Here is a 19,457-nt window from a genome sequence, read left to right as displayed (position 1 = left end):
GTCACACAAAGTGTGTGTAAGGCTCATACACATATGCAAAAGCGGAAAGTGTGCACAACAGACATACGTTTTTTTTATTTGTCCACATATCCTGCCTCTACTGTGGGCCATTTGTAATCCTAAAAACACTCATGGATGCACACAATATGGGGTATGGCTGGGTTTCTTTTTCGATTTTTTTATATGAGGGTGGTAGTACGCATAATATGCTTAGATATAGGGTATGCCCGATATATATTTACAGTGTTTTCGGAAAATTATTGAAATAATTATTTTTATACTCTCGCAACAAAAGTTGCTAAGAGAGTATTATAGTTTTGTTCACATAACGATTGTTTGTAAGTCCTAAAACTAAAGAGTTTGATATAAGGTTATATATACCAAAGTGATCAGGGTGTCGAGTGGAGTTGAAATTCGGATGTCTGTCTGTCCGTCCGTGCAAGCTGTAACTTGAGTAAAAATTGAGATATCTTAATGAAACTTGGAACACGTGTTCCTTGGCACCATAAGAAGGTTAAGTTCGCAGATGGGCGGAATCGAACCACTGCCACGCCCACAAAATGGCGATAACCGAAAACACATAAAGAGCTATAACTAAGCCACAAGCTATGAAAGTAAAATTTGGTACAAACGATTGTTCAAGAAGTGGGCATATTTGGATGTAATTTTTTTGGGAAAGTAGGCTTGGCCCCGCCCTATACTAAGTTTTTTGTTCATATCTCGTAAACTACTAAAGCTATATCAACGAAACTTTCAGGAGTCGTTTTTCTCAGGTATTTCCTGACATAGTCCAAAAATGAAGAAAATCGGATGATAACCACGCCCACCTCCCATACAAAGGTTATGCTGAAAATTACTAAAAGTGGGTTAATTCAGTAAGGAAAAACAGAAGCCTTAAATTTCATTATAAAGAAGGCACAGAAGAGCTGCATTCAAAATTGTAAACAAAATTTCAAAATTTCCGCCCACTTATGGGTCAAAAACCATATCTCCGAAATTACTCGACCAATTTCAATGGCATTCGGTTTGTAATATTTCCCTTGCATCCCAAGTATATGTTGTGAAAATAGGCCAAATCGGTTCACAACCACGCCTACTTCCCATATACCAGAACTGTGAAGCCAATCTGAATCGTTTACTTTACAATATAAAAAGGAAGAACCAGTGCAGATATCGGAATAGAACTTTGCACAAATATTACGTTTATAGTGTAGCATCGCTCTTCTAAAAATCGCCAAAATCGGACCATAAGTATTCAAGGCCTCTTACATCGAATATGAGGACCTTAGAGCTTCGAATACATTTTTTAACGAAAATATTTTTGAATAAATTTAGAGAGAATATTTTTCTTCTAATATAATGTCTCCGTGCCTAAAATACGTGAAATCGGGTCATAACTTCACCTAACTCCCATATACTTATTATTAGGATTTTCAAACTTTTAATGGACTTTATACCATATATATGACAAATATGTGGGTCAAATTGTTTGTTATCTTAATAAAATTAAATAAATAAATTGCGAGAGTATAAAATGTTCGGTTACACCCGCACTTAGCCCTTCCTTACTTGTTAGTTATACGAGTTTTCACAAAGGGTAAGAAAATAAAAAAAAATTATAAGGAACGGATACTTAACAATAAAATATTAGGTCTACAACTTTGCTTCCGCCGTTTTCCAATAGATATCTCTAGGGTCAAGCAATGGTCGATTAAATCGATTTTTTTATGTCGATCTTGGACATGTGTGTCAACATTAACCCAACAAAATATTTGTAGAGATCGGTTTGCATCCCAAACTTATTCTCAACTGAAAATGTCACTTTTTGAGCCGAATTCTCGACATTTGCGGGAAATTTTGCTTTTCTTTTTTAATTCCAAGAAAATTGTGGTTGGTGCTCATCAACATTTGTAACATCGACATTTGTTACCGCTTTTATACAAAAAAACTTAAATTTACAAAAACAAAAACAACGGCGGAAGCAAAGTTGTATAAAGTATATTTAATAAAATTTTTATATAAAAAATAAATTAATATAATGTATAAAAAATTAATATCATTTGATAACATTACGTTTTGTTTATATATAAAAAAATATATATTTTATTAATAAAAAATGTTAATAATATATAATGCAATTATATCAATAAGTTATATAAAATAATATTAAAAATATAAATAAAAAAATTAAATAAAAACAGAAAAATAAAAAAAAATAGTTGATTCAAAAAATATATTTTTTTAGAAAAAAAATTAATAAATTTATTTAAAAAATTCTATGTAAACAACTATGGAATTAAGAACTTTTTAACTAAAATATTTAGTTTTCAATAAATAGTTTGAAAAAAAAGTCTACAAAAAATAAATATGTGTATTAAATTCAAAAAATCTAAGGTTTTTTTTCAATAATAATTAATTTTTTTAATTTTATTTTCAATTTCTAATTAAGAACTAAGTGTTTTGTGTTTCGAATAAGTTTTTTGACCTAAATAAAAAAAAACTATGTTCGAAAATTTTTAAGTTTCTGACTTTTCAATAATTTTGAAATTCCATCCCACTGTGCCGCCAACCATCATTCTTAGGACTAACTGCCCGCAGTTCCAAAGTGCAGCGATAAAAATAAGCGTTAGGTTACAAATTAAATCGATAAATTTTGCTAGCATATCTTTTGGCGCCAAATGACAGTTTTTGGCAGTCCAACAGGCAACCTCTAAATATTTTTTGATTGACCCAAAACTTTGTATATACTAGTTTTTGGGCTATTCTCATATTTCTAGGGGGTGCGATCGAGAATCGGAATTTTTTTGAAAATAAGGGCCACCCTAATGTGTTTGTTTGTTTTGGTTTTTTTTGTATCTTCTCATTTTTATGTTAATATTTTTTATTTTTCTTTAATTTTATTTTAATATTTTCCTTTTAAATTCTTTGTTTTATTTTATTTTATTTCTTTTATATATTTTTTTTTTTTCAATTATAATCTTCAATTATATTTTCCTTTTCATATTTTTTTCAATAATTCCTTCATATTTTATACCCGAATTTCAAAAGCGTCTCGTTATTTTAGTTTATTTTATTATTTTTCTTTAATTTTATTCTATTTTATTTATTTATTTATTTTTTATTTTTTCTCTTAAATTACATTTTTCCTTTTCATATTTCTTTCATTCATTCCTTCATATTTCAATGCCAAAAGTGCCCCGTTGTTCGATTCATAATAATTTCTATCTTTCTCAAATTCCACGCTTCATCGATAGTGACTGGCGTATAAAGCAAATATACCTAACTAACAATAAATGGCGATGATGGTTGGCCAAGCATTGACAGCAATTAATAAAAGTTTTCCAATTAAAAATTTGTCCTCAAGTTTTCTTCCTCATACATACAAAGACGTGGTTGGGGACTGTTTCACTTTGTTTTCGAAATACAAATAAAAATATTTATGTCTGTATGTATTTATAACTTTTTAGATGTATTTTCTGAGAAACTGAGAAATTCATTCGGAATATTTTGCGCTTTCTTTACTCACTCAATAAACTCCACTGGAAGTGCTTGGCTAGAAGAACTTATAAACCAATTATCTAGATTTTATGATCGGGAATAAAATTCCTATTTGAATTCTATTAAGATGTATTAATGAATTACCTTATATATAATATATAAAAGTAAAGCCAAGCGGAAGAACAAGAAATCGTTATAGTTGCGAGGGAAATAAATCGCCTTTTCACACAGCAAAATTAATTGATTAATTAAAATTTTGATTGAGAAACCAGTTTTTGTCCTTCCTATAGCCGGCTACTTGATAACCGATCAGCTGTTATACATTTTTGTTTTTGGTTTTCATAAGAAGTTGGTAAGCTTCATCAGCTGATTGCTATTTTTAGCAGTGACAACAAATCGCAGACAAAGAACGTATATATAATTACCAATACGGTCTTTGCCGCAGGGTTGCATTTCATTTTCAAGTCGATTAAAATTAAATTAAAAATTAATGTAGAAAAATAAGATTTTTATTTTGATTGGTAAATCGATCTTAATCAGCGTTTTAATCGAGCAGAGGCCGATTAATTGATCAATTAGCTATAAGTTGTTTAAAATTTTATATTTATCTATTCATTAATTTTAAAATTTGTTTGAATGATATGCAATGATTTCTTGGAATTCAATTTTAATAGTTTTTTTTTAAATTATTGTGTTACTTTCTTTCCTAAAGCTTTTATTTTTTGTTTTTAACTTTTATAATTTCTGACTTTTTTATTATTTTTGTTTTTTATATAGGTTTTATAATTTATTATTTTTATAAAAGTTGTTTTTGGATATTTTTTATAATTTTTACAGTTAAATGAAAGTTTTATATCTTTATATAATACATATATTTTTTCTAATTTTAGTTATTTTTTCTATTTTTATTTTAGTTTTTATAGTTTAATATTAATTTGATTTTTTTTTATTATTACTCGAATACTTAATTTTTTCATGTTTACAGGTTTTGCCAATTTTTTATTTTTATTATATTTCGCGATTGTTCACAATTATTTTTATATTCCAGAATCGTCGAAACAAATTATTTAAATTTTTTACTTTATTTCTGGGTTCTTTGTATTAAATACTTTTAAATTTATTTATTTTATGTAATATTTCGTGCATGTTCTTTATTTTTTCTTATTTATTTGCAATGCCATTATTTCCCGATTTTTATTCGCAGTATAAATTTCAAGTTCTTTAGGAATTTTATTATACCAATTTTCACGTTCTACACCTCCTGCCTACCAACCACATTTTCCTCGCTTGCACAAACAGCTAACGTGTTGCACCTCACGCTTTCATTCAGAAACTATTCACATTCTTTTCACCCCTTTATCAACTCCACTATAGCACCTCACCTGGAAGCGTTGGCATCATTACTCTTTCATGCAACTTTGAACCAGCTGCAAATGCCATTGTTTTCTATAAAAGTAAATAAAATATTTAGAAAAATTTTGCAAATACCAAACGCTTTCAGCACATCCATGCAGCAGCAGTGTTGTATGAGAGTAACAACAAATTTGATATAAGAAAATACCCTTAAAAATATGAATAAATATGAACACAAGTGGCAAGTGGCACGTGGCAAGTACTTGTCGACACTTCTTCAACTACAGCAAAAACTATGCAAGTAAATTGCATTTTAACACCTTTAATGTTGAGTTAAGCAAATAGTATTTATAAAATGCTCCTTTGGCATTTGCATAACGAACACGTATGAGTTGAACCATTTGTAGTATTTTCATGGCACATGAGTTGTCAAATTAAGTTGAAAATTTGCATATGCATTACGTTGCAAGGGTAACTTGCCACAAGCAAAATTTGCACAGTCATAATAATAATTTATCGCCACTTTACTTTGCTTAAGGTTGAATATCAGAAACAGACACTTTAAGTAAAATTTTGCTCAGGAACGACTTGATTTCGAACATAACCTCAATTTATAAATTTCAAATGGGTTTTTCTCTTCAATAATTTAGTAAACTTGATAGCCTTGAAATAAAATTAGTTTTTCTTGTTCTTAAATACCACGTTTGCTTAGTTTCCCTGAACTTCAGTGCTAAATTTTTTTCTTTCTAGTTATTAACATAGAAGTACTTAGCGATAGGAGAGGGTCAGTACCCTTCTTTATATTCGATTTACATTGTATATTGCCACATTTCGACCCCAAAATAGTTATTGAAGTAGTTCTTTGCGTTTTGAGAGTGTTTCTTAGTCTAGCCAACCTAGCTTTTCTATAAGGGTTCTCATAAACTAAGGGTTGCACATTCACTTTGATGCCAAAGCGACTGAAAAGGTGTCGAAATGGCCATTTAAGGGTCTCTGTAGAAGAAAAGTAGTCTTTGAAGCGTCATATCGAGATTTATCTTCCCAGAACACCAGTCTTTGAAGTATCGTTATTGTGAAGATGTTGGTAATCATGCCTTTCTCCATAATTTTTCTTGGTTCTGGTAGATTTCAAGGAAGTATTTTCAATCCTGCTCCATTAAACACCATAATTATCGCCTCTATGCTGTAGTGTCAAGACAGTCCCTATAGTCCTTATATATATACACTATTTCATCCATACCGGAATACCCTAGTTTACTCATCAATTTAATTCCATAAATCTGGTGTAAAGGCTTTACCTTAATACCCTCATACTCTCCAAAATCTGTTTTGAAGTCATCATCGCGCTCATTGAGCTCCTGAAGAAAATAAGTTGAAGAAAATTGCATGCCTAAGCCTTTTCACACAGAAGCTAATAGAACAATTAACCGGGCTTTGCTAATTTAGATTGATTTACCATACAAATTGAAAATCTACATTAATTTTTAATTGAATTTTAATCGACTTGAAAATGAAATGCAACTCTGCGTCAAATACCATATTTGGAATTATATATACGTTCTTTGTCTACGAGTTGTTGTTCATGCTACACGACGGTAGATGTCGCTGTTAAAAATAGCAATTAGCTGATGAAACTTCCCAACTTCTTATGACAAGCAAAAACAAAAATGTGTAACAGCTGATCGCCTATCGAGTAGCGGGCAGTGTGAAGGGCAAAAACTGGTTTCTCAATCTAAATCTCAAAATTTTAATTAATAAATTAATTTGGCTGTGTGAAAAGGCTATTACTTACTTTAGATACAACTGAGGTCACTAACCCCATGGAAACAAAGTTTCTTTGCCGTCAAAAGCCATCAACAATTCTGTTGAAAATCAGTTAAAATGCTTTGTCATTTCCTTTAATGACAACATTACCATACTTTTTCCCCGTTAGAATTACCGAGTGCGGCATCAACAGCTGCCAGCGAAAGGTATCTTGTTTGACTAGTAGCCGCAGGGATACGCTTAGCGTTGACAGCAAAATCTCTTTGTTGTGCTTCAATGCAATTGTTGTTGTGTAGACTGCAGATTTTGTTATTGTTGCTATGTTTTTTAGTTTCAGCATGTTTTATTTTGTTATCTCGCTTATGCTTTTATTTCTTCTCCAATAGTTTTATCGCTTGGCATTGCTTTGGGATCGTTCTCACAAAAAGCTCTTTGCTGTCAGACTTAATTTGATTAGCATCCATTACAATTTTGTCTTTTGCGCATTCTAGTTCTCGCTCTATCTCTCTCATACTTACTATTTTATGCTGGCATGAAAATAATGCTTGAGGGCGGTAATAGGGAATGAGGAGCTAGATTACATATATTTTCCTAGATACCTAGAACTTCGTAAATCATGTACTCATTTTCACATTCTGATCTTTATCGCCAGTTGGTGTAGTCAAGGAACCCAGATTATTGTTAGATAATTCTGAAAATACTTTCTTTTGCCGTAATTGCAGTGGATCTCCAATTCGGACTTGCTTATCTACTTTCTCGCTCTGTATTATATTACTAGAACCATGAAAAGAATCGTATATCATCCGATTGCAATCTGTCAAAGAGTGTTTATCCTTTCTTCTGCATAATACGGGATAACCGTGAATACATTCTATAGACCTGTATCTACTTTTTCGATTATAATTCTCTTAGATGTGAAAAATAGTTTTTCTAAATATGTCTCAGTATTTAACAGAATCAGTTCTTCGAATTAACGATGAGTACTCTAGAAATGGCTCAAGACTTTAACTCTCCAACCCTCTGGTACAGCTAAGAAGTTGTGGACCCTTGTTTTTATCAAAGCCCTTACCCTACCATACCTACTCTAAACCACTCAGAAATTAATCAATTCAAAACATTTTATAATGTGCATCTTCCGAGGCATCATCGAGGAATCCGCGACCGATTGTTTCCATTTTTTCCTATACAAAGCATTACATCCGCATAGAATATATACTTTCCTTTATTCGTATCCCTTTTTCTCCTAATACTTGGCAGCTTCTACAGTAATGGCATTTGGCTTTGTATGGTATCCCCAATCTGCTGGTATCGGCATCGGCATGCAGTGAAAATCATCGAAATTGACCGGCTATAGCTAATGAATTCCATACAGCCGTTTGTTCAAATATGTGACATGGTATTATAACTTTGTGTTTTTTGCTTACGTGTAAGGTATAATAAATGCCAAAAACACGTATTCTTGTCTTCCATTGTTTTGCTGCATATTGCTTCTATAAATCACCTTTCTATTTCTACGTCAAGTTAAAGTATTTCTTAAGGATTCTTTGTTGTTGTTTATGTAGTCGGATACATTTAAAGCTTTAAAGCGGAGGATAGCCAATTGTATAACTGTATACATTTAGTCTCACTATACAACTAGCTATACGGGTAAACGTATAAAACTCGTCTAGATTACATGCAATTATGCGTTGTAAGCCTATTAACCTTTGTAATAAGTTGTTCTACGTGCTTGGCATTTTTGTGCGAATACAACTTTATAGGGTCTGGCAGCCGTAGAGTACATCTTTTACTACTAGTAAACACAGGCACATATGTACATCCAAAAGGTCGTTCGACTAATTGGAGAAGTGGTAATTGAAAGACCTGACAGGTTAATTGCATTTCATTAAATAGGATAATAAGTGATTGTCATCTTTACAAGGACATATACACATGCGAAGTAATGCGGTTTACTATTTAAATGGGATAATGGGTCTGTCAGCACATCCCTACTGCTAAGTAGATGAGGGAATAGTAGAACGCAAATCTCATTTTTTGTATGTGACTTAGAGCCAGCTTGCAGAATACTTTTTGAAAAAGTCTTAGTTCGTATGTAATCATTTTAAAGTTTGTAAAGTAAGGAAGTAAAGTTGAAATTGGTTGATCAGAAGTATTCCCTAGGACTTCTCATAGAAACCTCTTATCTGAACTCAATACCTAACCACCGTGTCGGATACTAGAGTACAACAGTTCTTGCCGTTGTCAGAGCAGCTCAGGGTATCCATAACCAATTAGTTAGTAACAATGTTCCCTTAAAAGAGATTCATTGCATACTTGATGTGATGTTGAAAGTAATATCATGTGATATACTCTAGTGTGTTTGATGTGATATCACATAATGTACGAAATCTTAAGTACTTGCTTTATGATAACATATAACATATGATGATATGATGTTGTGATATCACAATCACAATGCTCGATAAAATAGCATGCGTTGGGATTTAGTGGCTCTTCGGTGTTGTTGCGACAATCATTTTAAACTGGGTATAATATAGATATGAGTAATAAGTATGTTTGAAAAAGATTTTTGTTATCATATGATGTTATTTAACATCATGTAATATCACATGATGAACAATATATCATATGTTGCGAATTTTTCTGTTATCACTGATTTTCTTTGTAAAAAATTATACAAGACGAGTGTGATTATTAAAAAAATACATTTTTTATTCTTTCATAGTAATCGTAGTAGTCACGTGATGTCTTACATATTTCACCATCACAGTCATATAAAAACAAGAGTATGAAGTATATTTATTTAATATAAAAATATGAACGTTCACAGCTTTCCAGCAACAACAACACACCCAAACATTTTTCATTCCATTCGCTCGCTTCCTTTGGTTTACATGTTTGCGCTTCAAAACTTCTTGCTTGCCATTCACAAACAACTCAGTTCTTTTGTGACATTCGATTTAAGTTAGTTTTCAATGGTTTCCGAGTTTTTTAACATTTTGTAAGACCGCCCTTTTGCCTACTGGCCTTTGTCTACAAAACTAAATAGCGGAATATATTTGAAAGAAACGCGCTGCTTAGGGAGTGTTGAAGCAAAAACATAATTTATGTGCGAAAAATTACTAAACCGGAGAAAATGTTGTATGGAAAAATTTTACTAACATCTTTTGAGTTTCTTCAACTTTTTAAAAGGAAATATTTCTAAAAATTCTTCCGTGCCGCTAAACTCTGCGATCTTATCATAAAGTTGAATATCGAAAACTATTTATTTTTAGTTTTTCTGTATTTTTGACAACCTTCCACTTGTTCTCATTCGCTGTCAAAGTGACATAAGCTGCATGTTGTCGCGCTGCACGTATATTTTGCCCTTCTCCAGTTGCTGATTTCCGCTTTCAGTGCGCATTCATGCTTGTAAATTCACTACTAAGTTTTGTAAGCTGAATATCAGCAACAGAAATTCATAAATAAGCTACTTGCTATAAAATAAATGACCGGAAAATATGACAACGTGTCACGTTGTTAAGAAGATGGTAAAGAATTGTATAAAGAATTCTGGAAAAAAAACATTTTTTCGATATGCAATTGCAATCGCAAACTAACGCTGACAAATGCTTTTCATATTTTTATTAAGAAAGATCTTACAGTTTGCTAACTGAAGCACATGTTGAATAAATTAAAATATGTGCTCTAAATAGAGTGGTCGTGCAGAATAAACTGTTTCTTATTTATAAGAACTTGTATGCTTTCGACAGAGCTTAATTTCACACGAAAGTTTTATCAGAGCTTTTTGTTGAGTAACTATTAATAAAAGCTTCTGATATTTTTTACTGAGTGACATTTTATAGGCGCTGGAAGCTTTTTCGGGAGATGGCATAACTCTAACCATTCATGCAACTTCCTCCACCAAAACAAAAGCTTTTAAAGGTTGGAAACATGAAGGGGACCTTGTTATCGCATACGGCCTAAAGTCTTAGTCTTCGATTAGGAGTGCTCCAAAACATATAAAACAGAATAATATTTTTGATATCTGAAGATGAGAGACAAGTAACGATGACTTCGATGCATCGTAGCCAATAAATTTCCACAGCATTAATGAAGTTTTCAATTGCCTTAACAGCTTACCGGCCGGACAACACCTACCAATCTGCCTATGTAGTGGAACAAGCATTCAAGACTCAGCCGATAGATGCAACTCCTGTGTGTGAAATAAAGTAGAATAAAGTTAGAGAAAACAAGTATATACCAGTATATACGAGTTCACACTCGCACAGTAGCATCAGGAAGTCAATGGCTACAACTGGAAAGCTGCTTAATTTATGTGGGGGAGATTAAAACTTTAACAAAAGTCGAAATACGCATGAAAATTTATTGTAAAATATGCAAAGTTTTAATAAACTCGCAATGGGTTGGATGGATTCTGAAAGGATGGTTGAGTGGGCAGATCTGTGAATTGCACATATCAGTTCGTATTCAATTTATAAGTTCTTAAATTTAAAACGTCTTTTCTGTCATTGGTTTTTACTAAATTCGTCTCTCTCTCTGAAAGTTTAGCATATCTAAAGATTGCTTCCAGTTAGATATAAGATAATTACAATACAGCTCGACTTCCAGATCCAATTTTAATTATAAAACTAAAGATTTCAGCTCAAATCAATTATGTATGTGATTGGTGTTGAAACTTTTTAGACGGTTATAGCCGAATCGATGATAGCGTGCCACTCCTCTCTTTCCTTCGCAATTCAGCGCCAGTTGGAGATCCCAAGTGTAACCAGGTCGCTCTCCATCTGGTCCCTCCAACGGAATAGAGGCCTTCCCCTTCCTCGGCTTCCTCCGGCGGGTACTGCATCGAACACTTACAGAGCTGGAGCACTTTCGTACATTCGAACAACATGACCTAGCCAGCGTAGCCGCTGTCTTTTTATTTGCTGAACTGTGTTAATGTCGTCGTATAACTCGTACAGCTCTTCGGTCCATCGTCTGCGGTATTCGCCGTTGCCAAAGTTCGGAGGACCATAAATCGTGCGCGAAATTTTCCTCTCGAAAACTCCTCGTGTCGTCTCATCAGATCTATTGACATCGTCCACGCTTCTGCACCATAAAGCAGGATGGACTCAAATAAAGTAGCGTTTTCTTAAATAGAAAATAGAATGTGGAATTCGAGCGGTTTTAAGAGTCATGAGACATTCCGTTTTTCTGAATAATTTGTTTGAGTTGTGTTGCTTTTCGGGCATTCCTTGTTTCTTCAAAATCTCACTTCCAAAAGATGTCGCTATACAATTTCGTTGTATTTTTTATTAAGATTTCCAGGGCATTGTCCAACTGCCACGGACTTCCTAAAAATATATGTATTATCCTACAACTGTCTGAGCCGAGAAACAACAGAAACGGTCTACCAAAAAATTAGTAATCTTTATGAGTTGCAAAATATTCCACCAATAATATGTTGAATATTTACCAAACAGATTAATGAAGAACTGCAGACCGTAATTGGCTCTACACTTTATGCAAAGTGGACTTGACTCTTCGTTCAAGGCCGGCAGTTCAATATGTATTATGCCGAGTGGACTCTTCTTGAATTGTTAAAGTATACTCCGATCATAGCGGTTATTCGGTTTTTATACTGAATGGATACTTTTATTTGATCGTCAGTAATTGTTTGTTAGATTTAAAATTTCATAAGTATTTGTGTATAAAGTAACGAATACCCACTTTTTAATAAAGTAGTCGGTTTTTCTTAACGATTATTCGGTTTTAATTGGTTATGAACAATTTTTTTTAAATAGACACATTTCTACACAACTAAAATTTTGTAACGAAAAAGTATTAGAAACCGGTAACCGTTTTTTATTAATAGTTATTCGTTTTTTCTTTAACATGTTAACTAAATAACTGAATTCACTCACTTATAGTTTAATAAAAATACTCATAGATATACTCTACAACTGATCTTCAAACATCAACCTGCGCTCCTCCGCTGATTTCACCCCCCGTATTGCTAAAACTTTTGAAGGTTCATTTGTCTGTCCTTGTTGTTATTGTTGCTATGAAAATGGGCAATTATGTGGAAGTACCTCTGTTATGAGATCAAGTGCTTGCTGCATATGAGACACTCATCTGTAGGCTCTGCCATGTTCATTGCTGCTGCAGTTTTCCTGCTTTCATACACTCATACATATGTGTGGGAGTAAAAACACGAGTGAACCATTTTGCTTGTTTGCATTTATGACTTGAAATTTGTTATGCGAATATGTGCCGACTGTAATTAAGATTTTATGATCCGACAGAAAGCAAAGTGGGTTGGCCTTAACTACTGCTAACAGAATGAGCCAGTGTGTAGTGCAGGTCTTTAGGTCTCATATGCGAGTGAGTACGTCAAATGTTGTGGAAATGCCGGTGAATTTACTATGCATATCGTATACAGTATATACACTCCCACCGTAAAGCACTTAAGCGTCAGGATTTTTGTTTTAAATTAAGTAAAAATAGTTCACGAGGTAGAATGCTGCGAGAATGCAATCTTTTAGTGTGGGATGAAAGTAAAATGTCTCACAAGAAGGCTATAGAAGCTTTAAACCGGACCCTCCAGGACTTGCGAGATAGTACAGATATAATGGGAGGCATGGTAGTTTTATTGGCTGGTGATTTCCGTCAAACCCTCCCAGTGATTCAGAGGGGGACACCAGCAGATGACATTCAAGCGTGCATTAAATCGTCAAGCTTATGGTCGACAGTTGAAAAACTCCGCCTGAAAATGAATATAAGGGTGCATCTTCATAATGACGTGGATTCAGGACTTTACGCAGAAATGTTGTTGAAAATTGATGATGGTTGTTTAGACGTTGACGCTGAAGGCTACATATCACTGTCAAGAGAATTTTGTAATTTAGTAGAAAGTGATGTGGATCTCATTGCTAATGTTTTTCCGGAATTACAACAAAATTTGTGTAGTGATCAGTGGTTGTGTGCAAGAGCAATATTAGCACCAAACGAGGTTCAGGGAGAAATGAAGGAATATTTGTCAATGGATACAATTATGGATACGGAACTAAGTACTTCATATCATGTTAAGTTTTCAAATTCACTTGAACTATCGGTACACCCCGTCACATAAACTTCAATTGAAACTAAATGTACCAGTAATGCTTATGCGAAATCTAGATGCTCCTCGGCTATGTAATGGAACAAAGCTTCGGATAACTAAATTGGGACAAAACATACTTGGTGCTACTATTTTAACAGGTGTCGGTAAGGGAAATAGTGTTATAATACCTCGGATACCAATTATTCCCACTGACCTTCCATTCCAATTTAAAAGGATTCAGTTTCCCGTCAAGCTTAGCTTTGCTGTGCACGCGACAGGAAAACTTATAACATTGTCTACAAAAATATCTTAAGTTAATACTTTGTATTTTATTTTTTTAAATTGTTAGAATTCAGAACTATTTATTTGTATTACGGTGAAATGTATTTTAACATTTGTTGTTGCATTTCAATAAGCATATATTAAAGTGTTGAAACTTCTGTGTGTAGTAATTTTTAAAAATTGTTGATCTCAGCCAAACAATCAAATTTAGTTATCATATTGACTCATTTCTATTATTATACCCTTACCCTTTATCTCTCATACTTATTTAATGACTCCACTGCGGGCGAAGCCGCGGGTAAAAAGCTAGTACTGTATATATGTAGTTATTAGAACATTTTAAATGTTAAATTATTGAATTTGAAAATCGTTTGTATGTCTGTATTTTATGGTTGCCCAATCATAATGCTCTTCGGAAAAAAACTTTGTATTTATTACGACTGAAAAATTACGAAATTTCAAATTTGTAGTTGCTAAACTGACAAAGTTATAGCAAAAAACATCAATCTGAACAATCGATTGTATGACAACTAAATGTTATAGTAATCAGATTTCGATGATTTTTCGTACATATTTTGTGTCCATTATAGCTTAAATGAGAACAAAATTTCATATTTGTAACTACTCAATCGAAGTTACTTATTTATAGCAAAAAATACAAATTCTGAACAATGTTGTTTCGGAGCTATGTATATTCTTTAGCCATCGGACATTGATAATTTTAGATTTATATTTTACAATTTATATTTATTGTAACTAGGAAAATCTTGAAATTTCAAGTTATAGGACAAAATATCAGATTTGAGTCATAGGTAGTATGGGAACTACATGATATAGTCATACGATATTAATGATTTTTCCTCTGTACTTGTTTCTACTGATAAATGAAAACATTATACAAATTTACGATTGTAGCTTCTAAATAGCGGGAGTTATACTACATATGTCGCTATTCTGAAGAATCGGTTTTATAGTTACTATACGTTCGGGTCCTCTGATATCATAATCTATGATAATGATTTTTACTCTCAGCTTTCAAGTCCTGATAACCTGATAATTTCATTATGTATGAGAGCTGAGATAATTCCTGAACCGATTTCACTAATTTTCACCACCAAGGTACGCTATATCCAAGACTATGTATGTATGTGATTGGCGTTGCAACCGTTTAGCCGGTTATAGCCGAATCGACGATAGTGCGCCACCTGTCTCTCTCCTTCGCAGTTCGGCGCCAGTTGGAGATCCCAAGTGTAACCAGGTCGCTCTCCACCCTGGTCCCTCCAACGGAGTGGAGGCCTTCCCCTTCCTCGGCTTCCTCCGGCGGGTACTGCATCGAACACTTTCAGGGCTGGAGTGTTTTCGTCCATTCGGACAACATGACCTAGCCAGCGTAGCCGCTGTCTTTTTATTCGCTGAACTATGTCAATGTCGTCGTATAACTCGTACAGCTCATCGTTCCATCGTCTGCGGTATTCGCCGTTGCCAATGTTCTGAGGACCATAAATCTTGCGCAAAATTTTCCTCTCGAAAACTCCTAGTGTCGTCTCATCTGATGTTGACATCGTCCAAGCTTCTGCACCGTAAAGCAGGACGGGAATGATAAGCGACTTGTAGAGCTTGATTTTGGTTCGTCGAGAGAGGACTTTACTGTTCAATTGCCTACTCAGTCCAAAGTAGCACCTGTTGGCAAGAGTTATTCTGCGCTGGATTTCGAGGCTGACATTGTTCGTGTTGTTGATGCTGGATCCCAGGTATACGAAATAATCTACGACCTCGAAGTTATGACTGTCAACAGTGACGTGGGAGCCAAGACGCGAATGCGCCGACTGTTTGTTTGATGACAGGAGATATTTCGTCTTGTCCTCATTCACCTCCAGACCCATTCGCTTCGCCTCCTTATCCATGCGGGAAAAAGCAGAACAAACGGCGCGGTTGTTGCTTCCGATGATATCAATATCATCGGCGTACGCCAGGAGCTGTACACTCTTGTAGAAGATTGTACCTTCTCGGTTTAGCTCTGCAGCTCTTATAATTTTTTCCAGCATCAGGTTAAAGAAGTCGCACGATAGTGAGTCACCTTGTCTGAAACCTCGTTTGGTATCGAACGGCTCGGAGAGGTCCTTCCCAATCATGACGGAGCTTTTGGTGTTGCTCAACGTCAATTTACACAGCCGTATTAGTTTTGCGGGGATACCAAATTCAGACATCGCGGCGTAAAGGCAACTCCTTTTCGTGCTGTCGAAAGCAGCTTTAAAATCGACAAAAAGGTGGTGTGTGTCGATCCTCTTTTCTCGGGTCTTTTCCAAGATTTGGCGCATGGTGAATATCTGGTCAGTTGTCGATTTTCCAGGTCTAAAGCCACACTGATAATGTCCAATCAGTTTGTTGACGGTGGGCTTTAGTCTTTCACACAATACGCTCGATAGAACCTTGTATGCGATATTTAGGAGGCTGATCCCACGGTAATTGGCGCAGATTGTGGGATCTCCCTTTTTATGGATTGGGCAGAGCACACTGAGATTCCAATCGTCAGGCATGCTTTCTTCCGACCATATTCTGCAAAGAAGCTGATGCATGCACCTTATCAGTTCTGCGCCGCCGTATTTGAATAGTTCTGCCGGTAATCTATCGGCCCCCGCTGCTTTGTTGTTCTTCAAGCGGGTAATTGCTATTCGAATTTCTTCATGGTCGGGTAATGGAACATCTGTTCCATCGTCATCGATTGGGGGATCGGGTTCGCCATCTCCTGTTGTTGTACTCTCACTGCCATTCAGCAGGTCGGAGAAGTGTTCCCTCCATAATCCCAGTATGCCCTGGACATCGGTTACCAGATTACCACCTTGGTCTCTACATGAGGATGCTCCGGTCTTGAAACCTTCGTTAAGTCGCTTCATTTTTTCATAAAATTTTCGAGCATTCCCTCTGTCTGCCAGCTTCTCAAGCTCTTCGTACTCACGCATTTCGGCCTCTTTCTTTTTTTGTCTGCAAATGCGTCTCGCTTCCCTCTTCAGCTCTCGGTATCTATCCCATCCCGCACGTGTTGTGGTCGTTTGCAATGTTGCGAGGTAGGCAGTCTGTTTTCTCTCCGCTGCGAGACGGCACTCCTCATCGTACCAGCTTGTTTTTTGTCGTTGCCGAAAACCAATTGTTTCGGATGCAGCGGTACGCAGTGAGTTTGAGATGCCGTTCCACAGTTCCCTTATACCGAGATGCTGATGAGTGCTCTCAGAGAGCAGGAGTGCAAGTCGAGTAGAGTATTTCGTGGCTGTCTGTTGCGATTGCAGCTTTTCGACGTCGAACCTTCCTTGTGTTTGTTGACGAGCATTCTTTGCTGCACAGAGGCGGGTGCGTATCTTCGCTGCGACCAGATAATGGTCCGAGTCTATATTTGGTCCTCGGAGCGTACGCACGTCTAAAACACAGGAGACATGTCTTCCGTCTATCACAACGTGATCGATTTGGTTCCGCGTGTTTCGATCAGGAGACAGCCAAGTAGCTTGATGTATTTTCTTATGCTGGAATCTGGTACTACAGACGACCATATTTCGGGCCCCAGCGAAGTCGATCAGCCTCAGGCCGTTTGGCGATGTTTCGTCATGGAGGCTGAATTTTCCGACTGTTGTGCCAAAGACACCTTCTTTACCCACCCTGGCGTTAAAATCACCAAGCACGACTTTTACATCGTGGCGGGGGCAGCGCTCATAGGTGCGTTCTAGGCGCTCATAGAAAGCATCTTTGGTCACATCGTCCTTCTCTTCCGTTGGGGCGTGGGCGCAAATCAGCGATATGTTGAAGAACCTCGCTTTGATGCGGATTGTGGCTAGACGTTCATCCACCGGGGTGAATGCCAGGACTCTGCGACGGAGTCTCTCTCCCACCACAAATCCAACACCAAATTTTCGCTCCTTTATATGGCCGCTGTAGTAGATGTCACAAGGACCCACCTTCTTCCGTCCTTGTCCCGTCCATCGCACTTCTTGGATGGCGGTGATGTCAGCCTTAAGTCGTATGAGGACATCAACCAGCTGGGCAGAGGCACCTTCCCAATTAAGGGTCCGGACATTCCAGGTGCATGCCCTTATATCATTATCCTTAAAACGTTTGCAGGGGTCGTCATCAAAAGGGGGGGTGTCTCATCCGAGGCTTTCGTAGATTTTTCATTGGGGGGTGTTTTTATGTGGTGGGTCCCAAACCCTACGCACAACCGCATAAGCGGGCTTCGCCTTCTCACTTTAGCTCGCCTTCAAACGGATGTCTGTTGGCTACCCAGAGGATACTTGGTCTAAAACCGGAAGTCGTGAGCTGCTTGAACCATGTGGAGAAGAATCGTTTCTGGCCACTCCCAAGTGAGTGACAATCAAAAACTTTCCTCACTTGCGTGAACTTCTACACATGATCCCATCCTCCTGACTATACGCTCACTTAATTTTGCTAAGACACATATCTCACATATTAACCGATATATGCGGAATAAAGCCCACCGTATTTTTGAAAAACCTATAATTAGGTATATGGGAGCTAGGGGAAGTTATGACCTGATTTTAACAATTTTTAGAACAACGACACACTATTAGAAGAATTATTACTTTAAAATATATGAGAGATTTATATATTTTTCGATATATTCGGTGAAAAGTTTGAAGTTACAAATGATATACAGTATTTGTGTAAAGTTTGATTCCGCTATCTTTATTCGTTCTTTATGTATACATTATAATGTGAAGGAATCAGATGGAATTCAAAATTCACTTATATGAATAGTAGACGTGGATGTGAACCGATTTCGCCCATTTTCCAAGCGTGTTATCAGGATGTCAAGAAAGTATTACGTACCGAATTTCATTGAAATGGATCGAGTAGTTTTTGAGATGTGGTTCTTAGACCCTTAAGTGGTCGACACCCCGCCCATTTTATATTTAAAAAAATCTGAGTGCAGCTCTCTGTAAATTTTAGTGATTCTGACGTTTGCCGTTAGTGAATCAATGTACTTTTAGTAATTTTCGACATAACCTATGTATGGAAGGTGGGCGTGGCTATAATCCGATTATATCAGATTTTATGGTGTGTAATGGGGTACGTAAGAGAAATGACTGCAGAAAGTTTGGTTGATATAGCTCCACAAAAAATCGACATTCAGATATTCCCCTTCTCAGCGGGATCCTTTATCTCAAATTTTCGATTTTCGTCATGGGCATGGCAATGGTCTGATTTCGCCCCATTCAATACTAACCTCCTCAAGGTGCCAACGAATATTTGTATCAACTTTCGTCAAGATATCTTAATTTACACTCAAGTTACCCGTTCTACGGACGGACGGATAGACAGACATCTGAATTTCAACCAGTCTCGTCATGCTGATCATTTTGATATATATAACCATATAGCTTTCTGACTTACAAACAACCGTTATGTGAACATAATGATCTATAATGCTCTCTTAGCAACTTTTGTTGCGAGAGAATAAAAATTTTAGGTTCTT

General features: G+C 35.7%; 1 protein-coding gene across 1 annotated transcript in view; it reads right to left on the bottom strand.

The window, feature by feature from the left end:
* LOC105219249 (uncharacterized) overlaps positions 1-19,457 on the bottom strand; it is a 705,022-nt gene that overhangs the window by 337,998 nt on the left and 347,567 nt on the right. The window lies entirely within an intron of this gene.

The sequence above is a fragment of the Zeugodacus cucurbitae genome, chromosome 5 (genome assembly GCF_028554725.1).
Source record: "Zeugodacus cucurbitae isolate PBARC_wt_2022May chromosome 5, idZeuCucr1.2, whole genome shotgun sequence".
NCBI lineage: Eukaryota > Metazoa > Arthropoda > Insecta > Diptera > Tephritidae > Zeugodacus > Zeugodacus cucurbitae.
The sequence above is the reverse complement of the archived record's forward strand: the minus strand, read 5'-3'. Positions and strand labels throughout refer to the sequence as shown.